Source organism: Mirounga leonina, unplaced genomic scaffold, assembly GCF_011800145.1.
Source record: "Mirounga leonina isolate KUSES-001 unplaced genomic scaffold, KU_Mleo_1.0 Mir_82, whole genome shotgun sequence".
Classification (NCBI taxonomy): domain Eukaryota; kingdom Metazoa; phylum Chordata; class Mammalia; order Carnivora; family Phocidae; genus Mirounga; species Mirounga leonina.
Genome location: NW_023270825.1, coordinates 45,186,078 through 45,200,248, shown reverse-complemented (window position 1 = coordinate 45,200,248; position 14,171 = coordinate 45,186,078). Strand labels below are relative to the sequence as shown.

Below are 14,171 nucleotides of genomic sequence, written 5' to 3'. Positions count from 1 at the left end.
TTTTTTCTTTTTTTTTTTTAATTTATTTATTTGACAGAGAGATAGCACAAGTAGGCAGAGCGGCAGGCAGAGGGAGAGGGAGAAGCAGGCTCCCCACTGAGCAGGGAGCCCGATGTGGGACTCGATCCCAGGAGCCTGGGACCATGACCTGAGCCGAAGGCAGACGCTTAACCAACCGAGCCACCCAGGCACCCCAATGCTTTTTTTTTTTTTTTTTTTTTGGTGGTAGCTATACCACACCTGGGGCAGGCTTACCACCTTCCTATCTTTCATTCCACGTGGCTGCCAGAGACTCAGGCCTCTCCTGTTTGGGGCAAAGAAATGACCCCTCACCTAGACCTTCAGCACAAGCTACATTCTTCAATCCAGCCAGTCTGGACTTCAGTCCCTCCTCGTGGGACTATGAAGTGCTTGCTCAGCTATTAAGGAAGTAGAACTCTGTTTTGCATTTGGCTCTTTCTTTTCATGTGGTCAAGCCAACTGAGTATGCAGGATGCTTGGTGGTGCAGGAGTTGGGCAGTCTGGGTCTCTAGTTTAATATACTCAAAATAGGACCCAAACCTTACCTCCAACCTCTAATCAAACACTTGTTTCTTCAGGAACTCTGAACAACAATTTCTAGCTTACGCCTGAAACTGAGAATATGGGTTTTACTTTTTGGCAGAATCTTTAAAATACATAATAGAAAAGCCCCAATAAGTCTTCCAGTCTGTCCCCCCAAACCAGACCAGGATCATTTCCTATATTAGGCCTGCCTAATGTTTTATCTGATTTAATTTTTAATATTTTGGATGATGACTTTCACAATTTCCCTGAGGAGACCATTTCATAATTTAATATTTATCTCTCAGACAGGGAGTGTTTCCAGTAATCAATCCAAATTTTAAAATTTCATCTTGTTCTCTTGGAGATTATTTCCTTTCTATGAAAAGTTAAAATTTTCAAATAGGGTATTAGTATACCAATAATTTCCCAGTAGGCAATCTTTAGTTCCTTTAAAGAAATTAATACCCCAAACCATTTGTTTTTATTGTTTTTCTGAACACCTACATTTTTTTCTATCCTTTTATTATCTGTTTGAACTTATTTTCTACCCGTGGTCTCATTCTGGTATTTTTGGCTGAATATTTTTTATAGTGACTCTTTTGTGGTAAAACATACGTAACACAAAATTTACCATTTTAGCTATTTTTAAGTAAAGTTTATAGCATTAGGAACATTCACATTGCTGTGCAACCCCCACCACCATCTGTCTCTAGAACTTTTTCATCTTCCTAAACTGAAACTCTGTCTCCATTAAACACTAACTCCCCCTTCTCCCCAACCACAGTCCCTGGTAACCACTATTTTACTTTCTGCCTCTACGAATATGACTATTCCAGGCACTTCATAGAAGTTCATTCTTGTTTTTTAAAGGAGGTAACACAACTGGACTCTAATATGCTGTGATTTTAAATGATCCCCAAAACAACAATAACCTTATTACAGCTATATTAATTCAAGGATGATATGCAAAATATTTAATGGCTGGCACAGCCAAGGCTCAGGGCAATCAGAAAAAGGTTAGTCCAGTCAGAGTGGATGATGGATGCACAAAACAACAGAGCCTGACAGGTGCTTTGGCCTTTGATGTTATTTTATTTTATTATTCTATTTTATTTTATTTATTTTTAGAGAGAGAGAAAGAAAGAGAGCACATGGGTGCAGGGTGGGAGGGGCAGAGGGAGAAAGAGAGAGAGAATCTTTTTTTTTTTTTTAATATTTTATTTATTTATTTGACAGAGAGAGACACAGTGAGAGAGGGAACATAAGCAGGGGGAGTGGGGGAGGGAGAAGCAGACTTCCCACTGAGCAGGGAGCCCGATGCGGGGCTCAATCCCAGGACCCTGGGATCATGACCTGAGCCGAAAGCAGACTCTTAACGACTGAGCCACCCAGGTGCCCCAAGAGAGAGAATCTTAAGCAGGCTCCATACTCAGTGTGGAGCCATGCAAGGCTCAATGTCACGGCCCTGAGATCATGACCTGAGCCAAAATCAAGAGTCTGGAGTTTAACCAACTAAACCACCCGGGTGCCCTGAGGTTATCTTATTGACTGGGCAAAAATCACTATCAGTTTCCTACAAGGCACTATTTAACTTCCTTGAGTCTAGGCTCTAATCAATAGTAAATAGTAAATCGAACATTATATTTCCTAGAGAATCAGACTTTTTAGGTAGTCTTGTTAGATAATGCTCTGGTATAATATTGAAAGGGCACACAGTACTTTCTGTTTCATTTGTAAGTTTTGGATACTTTTTCTTTAAGTGATGTGCAGAGAGCATAGCTTCTCAAATCTCCCCACTATCCTTTTGAAGACGTGTTTGGGTTGATGGAAAATTCTTCCTGCCCAGAATGAGGTCCAACAAGTTGGGAGAAAACCTTAATGGGGGCTCACTGAGTTTTTTATACCCCCTAATCATGTCCTTAGATAGTTACAAAAGATGAAGAACTTATTCCCCCATAGTTTTAGAGTGCCACTGGCATATAGCTCTTAGCTGTTGGTCTTTTTTGGAATTTGTCTTGGTTGAAGAGACTGTGTAGCCTAAGGTCACACCTCCCCAGGGCCATCTGCACCCCATGATTGATTAATGTGGAGGCAGGAAGGCCTGGACTCCCTGTCTCAGGATAACTCAGAAGGGCCTTTCCAGCTTTAGCTCCCCAAGGGTTCGTGTTGTTCAGACTGCATTGCAGCCCAAACTTTCTCTCTGCCCATTTCTGCTTTTTATTTTTCTCTTTCTATTCCTTTCTATAGGTATTGATCCCAAGAGCACTACCTAATAAAATTCCTGCATTCTAATCTCCATTTCAGTCAGCTTCCTAAGAACCTTAACCTGTTTGATGACAGAGGTGGCTTAAGAGAGCTGAAACTAATGTCAATTTTAGTGACTCTTTCCAGAATTTTATCCACATGACTGCTAAAAAGTACTTTCTCATGTTAGATTTAAACTCCCCTGTTTCAACAGTCTCCAAGATATAATAATTGAAAAAAGCAAGGCCAGAATGTTGTACATCATGAGCTTCCATTTGTGGGAAAAAAAAAGGAAGAATACACTTACATATATGCTTATATATGCATAGAACATCTTTGTAAGGAAATATAAGAAACCTGTAGTAGGATTGCCTCTGGGCGAGATCAGGCATCTGAGGGTGGGAGGCTTACTTTTATTCTTTTTAAATTATAAACCCTTTGATATTGTTCTAATTTCTACCATGCACTCTATGACTTTTTTTTAAAGGCTGGAGACAAAATGGTAACGGTTCCTAGTTTGGGGTGGATGGAATACGGTTTTGTTGTATTGGTTGCAATTTTCTGTAGTTTTAAAAATTAAAATTTCTAAAACCAAACTCATCTGTTTATTTTTTCTTGTGGACATAGTGACCATCCTACTTATTGAAGTACTTCACTTGCTTATAAGAGGTAATCAAAGAATTCCTTAGCCTTTTCTTCTTTGAGTTAACAACCTGAATTAATTTTAACTTTCATTGCAGTAATTTATTATCTGTTGATTTGATGATCATCTTTGTCACTTTTCTTTGAACCTTAAGCACATTCACTACATTGTTTTCAAAGTATAATTATCGAAACAAGATATAATGCTGTTTACCAAGATATAAATAATGCAGATGACAGAGCTGATTTTTTATTAATGGCCTACCTAACCTTGCAGAATCATGTTCAACTAATGCTCAGTGAGATTTTTATTCAATGTGAGCATAATCTGAAATTTTGATTAATCTGTTGGGATTTTTTAAGTTTTATTTGAGTAATCTCTGCATCCTATGTGGAACTTGACCTCATGACCCCGATATCAAGAGTCACATGCTCTCCAGACTGAGCCAGCCAGGCACCCCTAATCTGTTGGGATTTTTTTGAGTAAGAAAGCAAATGAGGTCCACAAAACTGTAAGCTTACCACACAAGGCAGAGCAAATGAGAATATATCCTTTCTGTGGGCAGGTAGAGGCAGAAGAAGAGAGAAGTGGCTGAGGCAGGTGTGCATTCATCATCACACTGGTCATTATCACTCTGGTCAGGCCTCATCCTGTGGTGCATAAAGATGAGGGTAGGGGGAATAATAGTTTCTACCTCCGAGAGTTGCTATGGGGATTAAATGTGTTAAAACATTGCAAATATTAGTACATATTAAATTATTTTTATATTTAATATATATTCTATAATTATAAAGCATAACATAATAAGTATGTTAAGTTGTATTAAAATGAGATAAATTATATTAAATAAAATTAAATAGATTAAATTAAATACTAATGCGTTTAGTAGTAAATAAACTAATACAGACAAAGCACTTAAAAGAGAGCTAGGCATACAGTATATGTTCAATAAATGTTAGATATCTTTATTTCTTTATATACCTCCAGTACTTAGCACTGTGCCTATCACTTATTAGATGTGTAGTCAATATTTGTTCACTCATTCATTCAGTCATATGTCCAACCACTTATTGACCTGTTAGGGCCATATTGCTTCTGGTCTTCTCCTCTGATTTCTATGAGGAAGGATCTTCCCAGCACACTTGGCCTCTTCCCACACCCCTAATTCTGACCCATGGAGGTGGAGTGGCTTATGTGGATGGCAAATTTGGGACAGGCTCTTGAGGGTGGTGGTGGGGCATAGCCTGCCCTCTTTCTCCTCTCCTCTCTTGGATACATATTCTTCCTCTAGGAGGTGAATTCTGTGAGGGGCTTGTCCATGGGCATGTGTGTACAGCAAAGACTAGGGGAGTGAGGCTGCCTGATTTGGGGTTTTATGTTGGGCATACTAATGTTGCTGCACACCTAAACCACATTTTTCAACCACTCTATTGATCATAAAACTGGTATTTTGATCTCCATCGGATTGTTCCCTCCATATCTTCTCTCTCAACTGGCTCTCAACCCAGCAGGGAAAAGAGAAATCTAACTTATGAGTACCTCTCTTCAAGCCCCAATATCATTTAACAAATATTTTTGTGGTAAGTGCTGGGGAAGAGACAGTCAAAATCTGAAGCATGAATCAGAGTAAACTCCAAGAAGATATGGTCAAGATTCCCAGGTTGAAGGACAAAAGCCCTATGGTAGGGGAGACATACAGAGAAGAAAACTGGAAAGAAGGCCGGGGAGCTGGCTGGAGAGAATGAGGGGGAATATAGATCATCTAGATCAAATGAGGGCTGATTTAAGTCAGCAGGGACACATGTATCCTCAGAGCAGTGGAATATTTGGGAGCCATCTGAGAACCTTGCATTCTGAATGATCTCTTTGGCTGCTTTGTGGAAAATGGATTGTAGGAGTCAAAAAGGGATGTGGGTTGGTCAGCAGGAGTCAAATCCAGAGGACTTTTGCTCTCTGCAGGGATTGAAGTGATGGGAATAGAAAAGAAGAGGACAGATTTGAATGACATTTAGGAGGCAAACTTGTCAAAACTTGGTGCTGGATTGGATGTGGGCAAGGAGAGAGATGGAAGTGTCCAAGTAACTTGTGGATTTTCAGCTTGCATAACCAAGTGAATGAATGGGAAGCACCATTCAAAGATATCAGGAGCAAAGAAAGATCAGGTTTTGAGAGAGAGAATATAAATACAGTTTCGACATGTTGAGTCTGTAGTGCCTTTGAAACATCCAAGGAGAGATGTTAAGAAGGCATTGAATATATGGATTTGGAGTTCAGAGGAGAGAGCAGGGCTGAAACTATGCAATCATGTGCTATATTGATATGCCTTCTCTCTTCCTTCTCTCTCTCTCTCCTCAATCCATCTCTCACTTTCTCTATGTAGTAATTAAAGTAATATATATACAGTAATTAAATGGACTCTTCCTGTCTCCCTCTTTCCCTCCCTCCTGCCTTTCCTCCTATATATGTAGTAATTAAATTACTACATATATAAAGTAATTGAATTAAAATTATATGTAGCAATTAAAGACAGTGTGTGGTGAGATCACCTATGGAGAAAGTGTAGCTTGGATGGAGAAGAGGTTGCTCAACACTGAGCCATGACCTCCAACAAATAGAGGTCAGATGGGGGGTAGGAACCCACAAAACAGACTGAGAAGCAGCCATAGAGTTGGGAAGAAAAGCAGGAGAATGTGGAGTCAAGGAAAGAGTCCAAAGAGAATGTTTGGACACTTCAAACATTGAAATGTTTGTGTAGATCTTCAATTCAGTGCAGAACTGATGATCTACAACAAATGGCTATGCATGAATTATCTTGATTTTTATCCCCTTTTATCCAGATTCTCAAAGGTTGCTTTAATTTTTGCTCACTACCTATGCTGGAAAATACCTTGTCTCTCACATTCTAGGTGCTCAATATTCACTGAACACCAACTCTGTCAAAATATCCTGGGGTGAAAGCCTGAGGCTCATAGGCAGGGCATCTCTGGAGCAAATAATGGATGGAAAACAGGCAAGCTCCAAAGCTGGAAACCCAATGGGCTACACCAAATTAACAGGATGGGAATGTTGAGAGAAAATGGTTTACAAATATTTTCTGTTTTACATGAAAAAGTTTGAATTTTCTGGGGTAATGTTGCCCCAAATGCTATAATACTTATAGCCCTTGAGCACCTGCCCACTGCATATATCCCAGGACAGCAGAGTGATATCATTAGGTGAAGACATGTAACAAGGAGGCAGTGTTATGGTGTGACAGAGGCCTGGGGTGAGTGGGCAGGTGGAATGTCATCGTTCACCTCTTCTCAATATGTCAGGATGATGCTTGCTAGGAATATGAATAAGAACTGGGCTTGAACCCTCCCTTTTGCCCATTTTTTGACCCAAGGCTTTTTGCTTTTTTTAGGGGATAGTAAAATTGTCAGCCATCAACATTCTCTTCTGTATATATTTGTGGTCATTAAAGCAAGAATTATAAAAACTAGGTGGTACAATTAGTCATACGCTTCCTGAAAGGTGGAACTTCGTTTTGTTCACTGTTGTAACCACAATGCCTGGTACAGAGTAGGGGCTTAGGAAGTAAGTTGTCCGTGAATGAGTGGATGGTTGGGTGAAGGAGCAAGTGAGAGATCATCTTTACCAGTTATCATATAAACAGGGAAGTACATTATCATCTGAAACAGGCCACAGAAACTGGCCCTCTGGCAGGAACACAAATGTGAAATGGCATGAAGCACCTGTTAAAGCTTGCTGGATCCCCTCCCGCCTGCTTCCTCTTTGCCCAAGTTGTGCAAATGGCAGAGCTTGATTAAATCCTCCATTGATGTCACATTCGCTGATGAGGAGGTAGGTCACCAAACCACAGAAAGGGAAAATCCAGGACAAACTTTGCATTCAGTAAGTTCTCTGTAAACTTTTTTGCCTCACTCGTGACTACCTGAACACTATCAATGTGTTCAAATCTACGGGGCCAGATGTTTTGCCTTCTGGGATAGATCATGGATCAGTCAAGGTCACTGTTGTTCTGCTTTGCTCGTGGCAGCTCCCAAGGACTAATACATTCCTGAAAACTGGAAAAAGTCCAACTTCATGTCTTTCTGAATGAAGGATAAAAGGGAGGACCTTGAAAAGTATTAAGCTCACAGCAATACCCTGAAAAGTAATACAATAAATCAGCAAAATATCAATTTAGAAATGCTGAGAAGAGAATAAAGCATAAGGTATGGTTTTACAATAAATGATCCTGTCTGACTCACCTAATTTCCTTCTAGGCAGAGGGATAAGCCTGGTTGAAGGAAAGGGAACAATAAATTAAACAATTTTTTAACCTATCAGAAAATTTCATTTGTCTTGCACAATAATTTAAAATGAGGAAACCATATTGCAGGCAGATATATTGGTAGAAGGATTAAACTCTAAGAAGAATCATTGTCAACCGTAAAACAAATGTGTTTCAAAGGGGCTGCAAAGGGCTCTACATTCATTTACTGAAGATGTGTTTATTGAACACTTACTATTTTCCAGGCACTGTTCTAGATGCTGGGGATGCAACACTGAGCAAAACAGGTTAAAATCCTTGCCCCATAGAACAGAAAGTATGGGGTGAAGAGTTACAATTTTAGATAAAATGGCTATTGGAAGGTGTGTGAGAGAGTCATGCAGGTATTTGGGGACAAGAATTTCTTTTTTTTTAAAGATTTTATTTATTTATTTGACAGAGAGAGACACAGCGAAAGAGGGAACACAAGCAGAGGGAGTGGGAGAGGGAGAAGCAGGCTTCCCCACGGAGCAGGGAGCCCAATGTGGGGCTCGATCCCAGGACCCTGGGATCACAACCTGAGCCGAAGGCAGACGCTTAACGACTGAGCCACTCAGGCGCCCCGGGGACAAGAATTTCACATGTGAAAACTGCATACACCAAGGCCGTGAGGCAGAAGCATACTTAGTTGGTGTTTTACATTGAGGCTACAGTGGAATGAATAGGAGTTGAGGTCAGAGAGGTAGCAGGGGCCAGATCAGGACAATTTAATACTTTTAGCAATGACTGGATGTTCAGTACTGGGTAGCTCTTTGTATTTGTGGGGAACACTCCATCATATAAGTCTAGGTAGGAGGCAGAATACTCTTAGCCCCAACCTTTAAAGTGGAAGGGGCCCTCTCTTCATTTCCTCGTCAAGGATGGAGCAAGGAGACTTGGACAACTGGTTGTTCCTATGCAGGACTTGGAACCATAAGGGAAAGAATGAAAATCTCAGGCCCAGGCCCAGTGGCACTGAGAGCCCCACAGCCTAGCGTGTACAATGTTAGCACTAGAGCCCTGAGCAGAGTGTCCTTGTGGTACCACTGTGGATATGCCTTCCCACCAGCCTTCCTTAGGTTTTGTTCTATGTTCTAGGTCTATCTCCAACCTTCCTATCTTCTATAAACAATGTGATAAGCCAATGAAAATTCCCTTTCTGCTTAAGTGAGCCAGAATTGCTTCCTGTGCCTTGGAAGCGAACATACTGACTGATACACATGGAACTCAGGATTATAATTCAAAACATCCATTCAAGCTAAAGTGCTGATTAATAAAAAGCAGACAGACATACAAGGAGAAAGTAAACTAAGATTAGATTCATTACTACTGCCCAGAACTGGGATTTATAGTGGATTACCAGCTAACACAGAACAGGTCTATAGAGTGTGGTAGCTCATGTTTCCAAGGCTACTGCAGTGGCATCTCCCATCCTACATGCTCTTTTGCATTGTGAACTTACCACTGCCCTCGTAATTGGGGGAGGTGGAGTATGTTTCCTCTCCTCTTTTTTGGGGTAAAGATTTTATTTATTTATTATTTTAGAGATAGATAGAGAGCATGAGCTGGGAGGGGCAGAAGAAGAGGGAGGAAATCTCAAGCAGACTCCCTGCTGAACTCAGAGACCCACGCAGGCTTGATCTCACAACCTTGAGATCATGACCTGAGCCGACATCAAGAGTTGGATGTTCAACCAACTGAGCCACCCAGGTGCCCCTGTTTCCTCTCCTCTTTAACCTGTGCTGGTTCTGGGACTGTTTCGACCAATAAAATGTGACAGAAGTGATGCATAATTTCCAAGTCTGTGTCTCCATCTTGGAAGCCAGCTGCCATGCAAGAAGTCCCATCATTGCTGGACAGAGTCTGGTGGAGAGACGCCTGACTACACCTCAAACAGGCTGGCCCTGGTCCAACTCCTAGCTGAATGCAGCCATATGAGTGAGCCCCGGCACTGTCATATGGAACAGAAGGACCACTCAGCTAAGCCCAGCCCAAATTCCTGAGCCACAGAATCATGACCAAATAAAATGGCTGTTGTTTTAAGCAAATTTTGGGTTTGTTTGTTACACAGCAATAGATAACTGAAACATACAGATATTGTCATGATACAAATTTTTAATTAAGCACCGAATTGAATGTGGTTTCAGTCAGGAGGTTCACAAAGACAGGTGTGTATGTGTGTGTGTGTGTGTTGTGATTTCTGCCCACCTGGGCCTTACTCTGTAGTAGATATAACTTTCCCAAACAAAAGTAAAAAATTCAAACTATGCAAGAAAACTGTGAAACAAGATATGAAGAGTTATTACTGTAGTTAGATTAAATATAGGATAAAACAAGAATGTGTGTGTGTGTGTATGTGCATGTGTGTGTGTTGGGGGAAGGTCAAGGAAATGTCTGAGAAAATTGAAGAAGAAAGAAGAAAGGGGAAAACAGTCCACAGAAGGGCTCATCTTTCTCTCAGGCCCATATTCAAACCTAAGAAGCACTGGAAATAAATGTATTAAACTGACCCATGTTCAACTATTGATCACACAAATTCTTCATCTACCATTCCATCCTTCATTGTGGAGACACACTTTTACTAGTTTTGCTCACTAATGCATCCAAGTGACTGGAACTGGGCCTGCCTGGTAACTGCTCATTGGAAACTTGTGGCAGGAAATAAACAAACACACATGGAAATAGCAATATCATTTAAAAATTGGACCTAATACATATCAGAAATGTAACAGAGTAGTTCATTTGCATTGGGGTTTCCAAACAGAGGACTGGGCAGCTGGAAAGAGATGGAGTGAGTTGGAGAGAGTTCCAGAAATCTGCAAAATTGATATGATACCATTACCAGAAACCCAGAAAGGGTTATGAAGGCTAAAGTTCAAAATAAAGCCAATGTTTGTGAAAACTATCCAGAACAAGGCTGTAAGCCTATATTCTTCAGCAATAGTTCCCTCTAACTTAGGCCTCTAATTTTATCTCTGTCTTTTTCTTCGGGTTTATTTTCTTAAATCAGAAGATCTTCAAACTGGAAAGTATAAAATATACATGTAAAGAGATAAAGGATATAGAGTATTTTGCTCCTCTAAGTGAGTTTAGATCTCTAAGCCCCACAAACAAGGTCTGGCGGAGGTTGGTGTGGCTTCGTGGAGTGTCCTCAGTTGGTTCTGCCTCAGAGGGCCTCGAGGCCCATCCTTCCTGAAGGGAGGTGCATCTGGTCTTACAGGTTTGGTCTTTTTTTTTTTTTTTTTTTTTTAAGATATTATTTATTCATGAGAGAGAGAGAGAGGCAGAGGGAGAAGCAGGCTCCCAAGGAGCAGGGAGCCCGATGTGGGACTCAATCCCAGGATGCTGGGATCATGACCTAAGCCGAAGGCAGACGCTTAACCATCTGAGCCACCCAGGTGCCCTACAGGTTTGGTCTTAAGCCCAGACATTATTTAGGCTGAGCAGCTTCATAAGACCCCACCCATAGTGCCCCCACCCCCTTGAGGAAATCAGCTTTTACAAGCTCTTGGTAGATTCTAGTAGTAGTCAGTTGGCCCTTCCCAAACCATCACCGCCCTCCAGCAGATGCAGCACCTGCCATGTCTGAGGGCTCTCCTCACTAGGCAACCCCGACAACCAGCAAGTAAGAAGGGCAGCTGGAGGCAATCTCCCTTTGGCCAGATGGAACACCAGCCTCTATAGCAGCAGGTATATGCAGGAGAATCCCACACAGAATTCTGTTCTGTATGTGGGAGCAGTCAGAAAGACCCCAACTGAACCTCTTAGCCTCTGGAATGAGCAGAGTCTTGATACGGATGCATTATGCCTTCTTCCAGAGGCCTTTGCTACTCTGGAGGCTGAATCCTTCCCTGTTTTGTAAACGTCTGCTGAATACCATGCATTAGCATAACAAATAATATTAAAGTATTACTGATCATCAAAAGTACCAAAATGATGGAGCTTTTCCCCACGGGGAGCCCTGAATGCGGCTTTGTGCAAATGACCTTGGCAACACCTGCAAAGCTTACACATACACTGCTTGCTCTATTGAAATGAACTCATACTCTGCTAAATCGTCCAACATTCTTATGGATAAATGCCCAGGAGTGAACTCATAAAGTTAAATAACTTTTTCAGGTCATTGATCTATGGTCTAAACTTAATTTATCCTTTAGCAAATGTCATATATTAGCTGGCCCACAAATGAAGTGTTTTTTGAAGCAAGGTATAAAGTAAAAACGTTAGAAGAATTATACGTTGAATCATATGGCATCATATCAAGATTAAATGTACATCATTTTAAGCATTGTTCGCAAAAAAACTTAGAAGCAACTCAAAAGTCTATCAATGAAGGTTTGGCTAAAGATACTATGATACACCCACATGCTAGAATACTATGCAGCTGTACAAAAGAGTGAGGGGGCAAGGACTGAACAGGTGAAGAAAAGTTTCCAAAACATGGTAAGTAAAAAAACAAAACAAAACAGTTCAAAAAACTATGTCATGCTTTGGTAAAGAAGGGTAGAATATAAGAATGTATATTTGCAATTTGCTTGCAGGTGCACTAAACAACTCTGGAACCAAATATATGTTAAGAGGGACATATATGGAGAGTATAAACTGGGTTAATGGAGGCGTGGGTTATGGTGGAGGGAGACATTTCACTGTATAAATTTTTATGCATTTTGGTTTTGACTCATGACAATGTATTACCTATTCAGAAAATTAAATTTAAAAAAATTCAATGTTTAACAGCAAAACTTCAGTACTTCAGGTCCTATATATTGGGAATTTGTGATGAGTTGAACATGTGAAAGTCAGGGGTGATGCAATTATCTCTTCATTCCATGGGGAAGTGGGGATGTAGAGAATCTGGAAGGGAAACAAGGTTCTTTTTCCAAGTCTCCAGCTCTTGTAGAGGAGTGATGGGAACAGAAGAGGGGCGTGCCCAAATCCTCATTCCAGCTCTATCCAGGTCCCCTACAGGAATTTCAGTGCACATGCAAGTTTTTAACAAAAGCCTAAAACTATTGGAGGCTTATGCATTCAGCAAACATATATGTTAAGGACCTATTGTGGGGATAAAGACTTTAATAATAGTGAATTCGAATTCCGGTCCTTAAGAGAATCGCAATCCAGCAGTCAGTGGGCAGGTAGTAAAGTGGTGTGATGTAGGTAGGTAGGCACAACGTGATGGGGGCATGGAGGAGTGCCCACTCCAGCCCGGGAAGGTGTGTATGTGCATGATGGATGCGGGTGGGGCTTGGGTGTAGATGCCCCGGCAAGACAGAGGTGAAGACTACCAGGAGTTAAATGAGGAGGAAGATGGGAGGCGATCCAGAGAGAAGGCTTGTGATGTGCAGGGTCAGAGTCACGTTTCTCCCATCTTGTAGGGTGGGGAAGGAGGTTGGGGGAGGAAATGGTGATGATAATGCTGGAGAGGAGAGAGAGAGAGACCAGATTATGAAAGCCCTTGAATGTCAGGCTAAGGATTCAAATTTTGACCTTAAGGTTAAGGAGACTTCCTTTTTAGGTTTGGGTTTGTGGCCTGAGGTGAATCTGGAGATGCCAGGAAGTTCAAAGTACCACTGAAGAGATGTAGTAATTTGCATGGGAATTATTGCTTGGGATTGTCATTGATTGCCCTAAAATATAAAACTGCTTACTCGTTTCAGGCAATATGTACAATATTTGTTACTATTAGTTTTGAGAGTGAAGGCGAAGCAAGGTTGTCTCGATCAGAGTATTAACAGCAAACAGATGGCCCACTCAAAGTGGGATGATCCTAAGAGGGTTTATTTACAGATGGACAACGCCAAGGTGTGGGCCTGGAGTCATTGCAAAAAATGCTGGAGTAACGTGGGTCTCATAGCAGTCTGGCTGACAACACGTGCCTAAGTCTGTGATAGACTGAATGTCTGTATCCCACCCCCCAAATTTGGGTATTGAAACTCTAACCCCTAATGTGATGGTATTAGGACGTGGGAGGTAATTGGGTTTAGATAAGGTCACCAGGGTTTGCCATGATGAGATCAGTTCGCTTATGAGAAGGAACCAAAGAACATTCTCTCCCTCATTCTCTCTCTCTCTCCCTCTCTCTTTTTCTCTCTCCCTCTCTCTGAGGACACAGCAGGAAGGCAGCCATCTGCAAGCCAGGAGGAGGGCTGTCACCGGAACCTGACCATGCTGGCACCCCAATCTCGGACTTCCTAGCCTCTAGCACCGTGAGAAAGAGACTTCTGCTGTGTAAGCACCCAGTGTGTGGTATTTTGTTATGGCAGCCAAGCTGAGACAAAGCCACACGCACAAGGGCAGGGAACCGCTATTTGAATCCGGAAGGAGTGAGACCCTCCTGTAAACCGGCCAGATTGAGAGGAGCCGTGGACTCCCATTAGGACCTCACAGGGAGTGAGCCAGCGCAAGAAATGCCCTGACCTCCCCCTCCTCCCTCCCTCTCATCAC

At 41.6% G+C, this 14,171-nt stretch overlaps 1 long non-coding RNA gene across 1 annotated transcript in view; it reads right to left on the bottom strand.

Annotated features, from left to right (window-relative positions):
* LOC118002053 overlaps positions 1-14,171 on the bottom strand; it is a 45,023-nt gene that overhangs the window by 1,606 nt on the left and 29,246 nt on the right. The window contains exon 2 of the long non-coding RNA XR_004676930.1: positions 3,955-4,083. This is a non-coding gene — a long non-coding RNA (uncharacterized LOC118002053). The remainder of the gene's footprint in view (positions 1-3,954; positions 4,084-14,171) is intronic.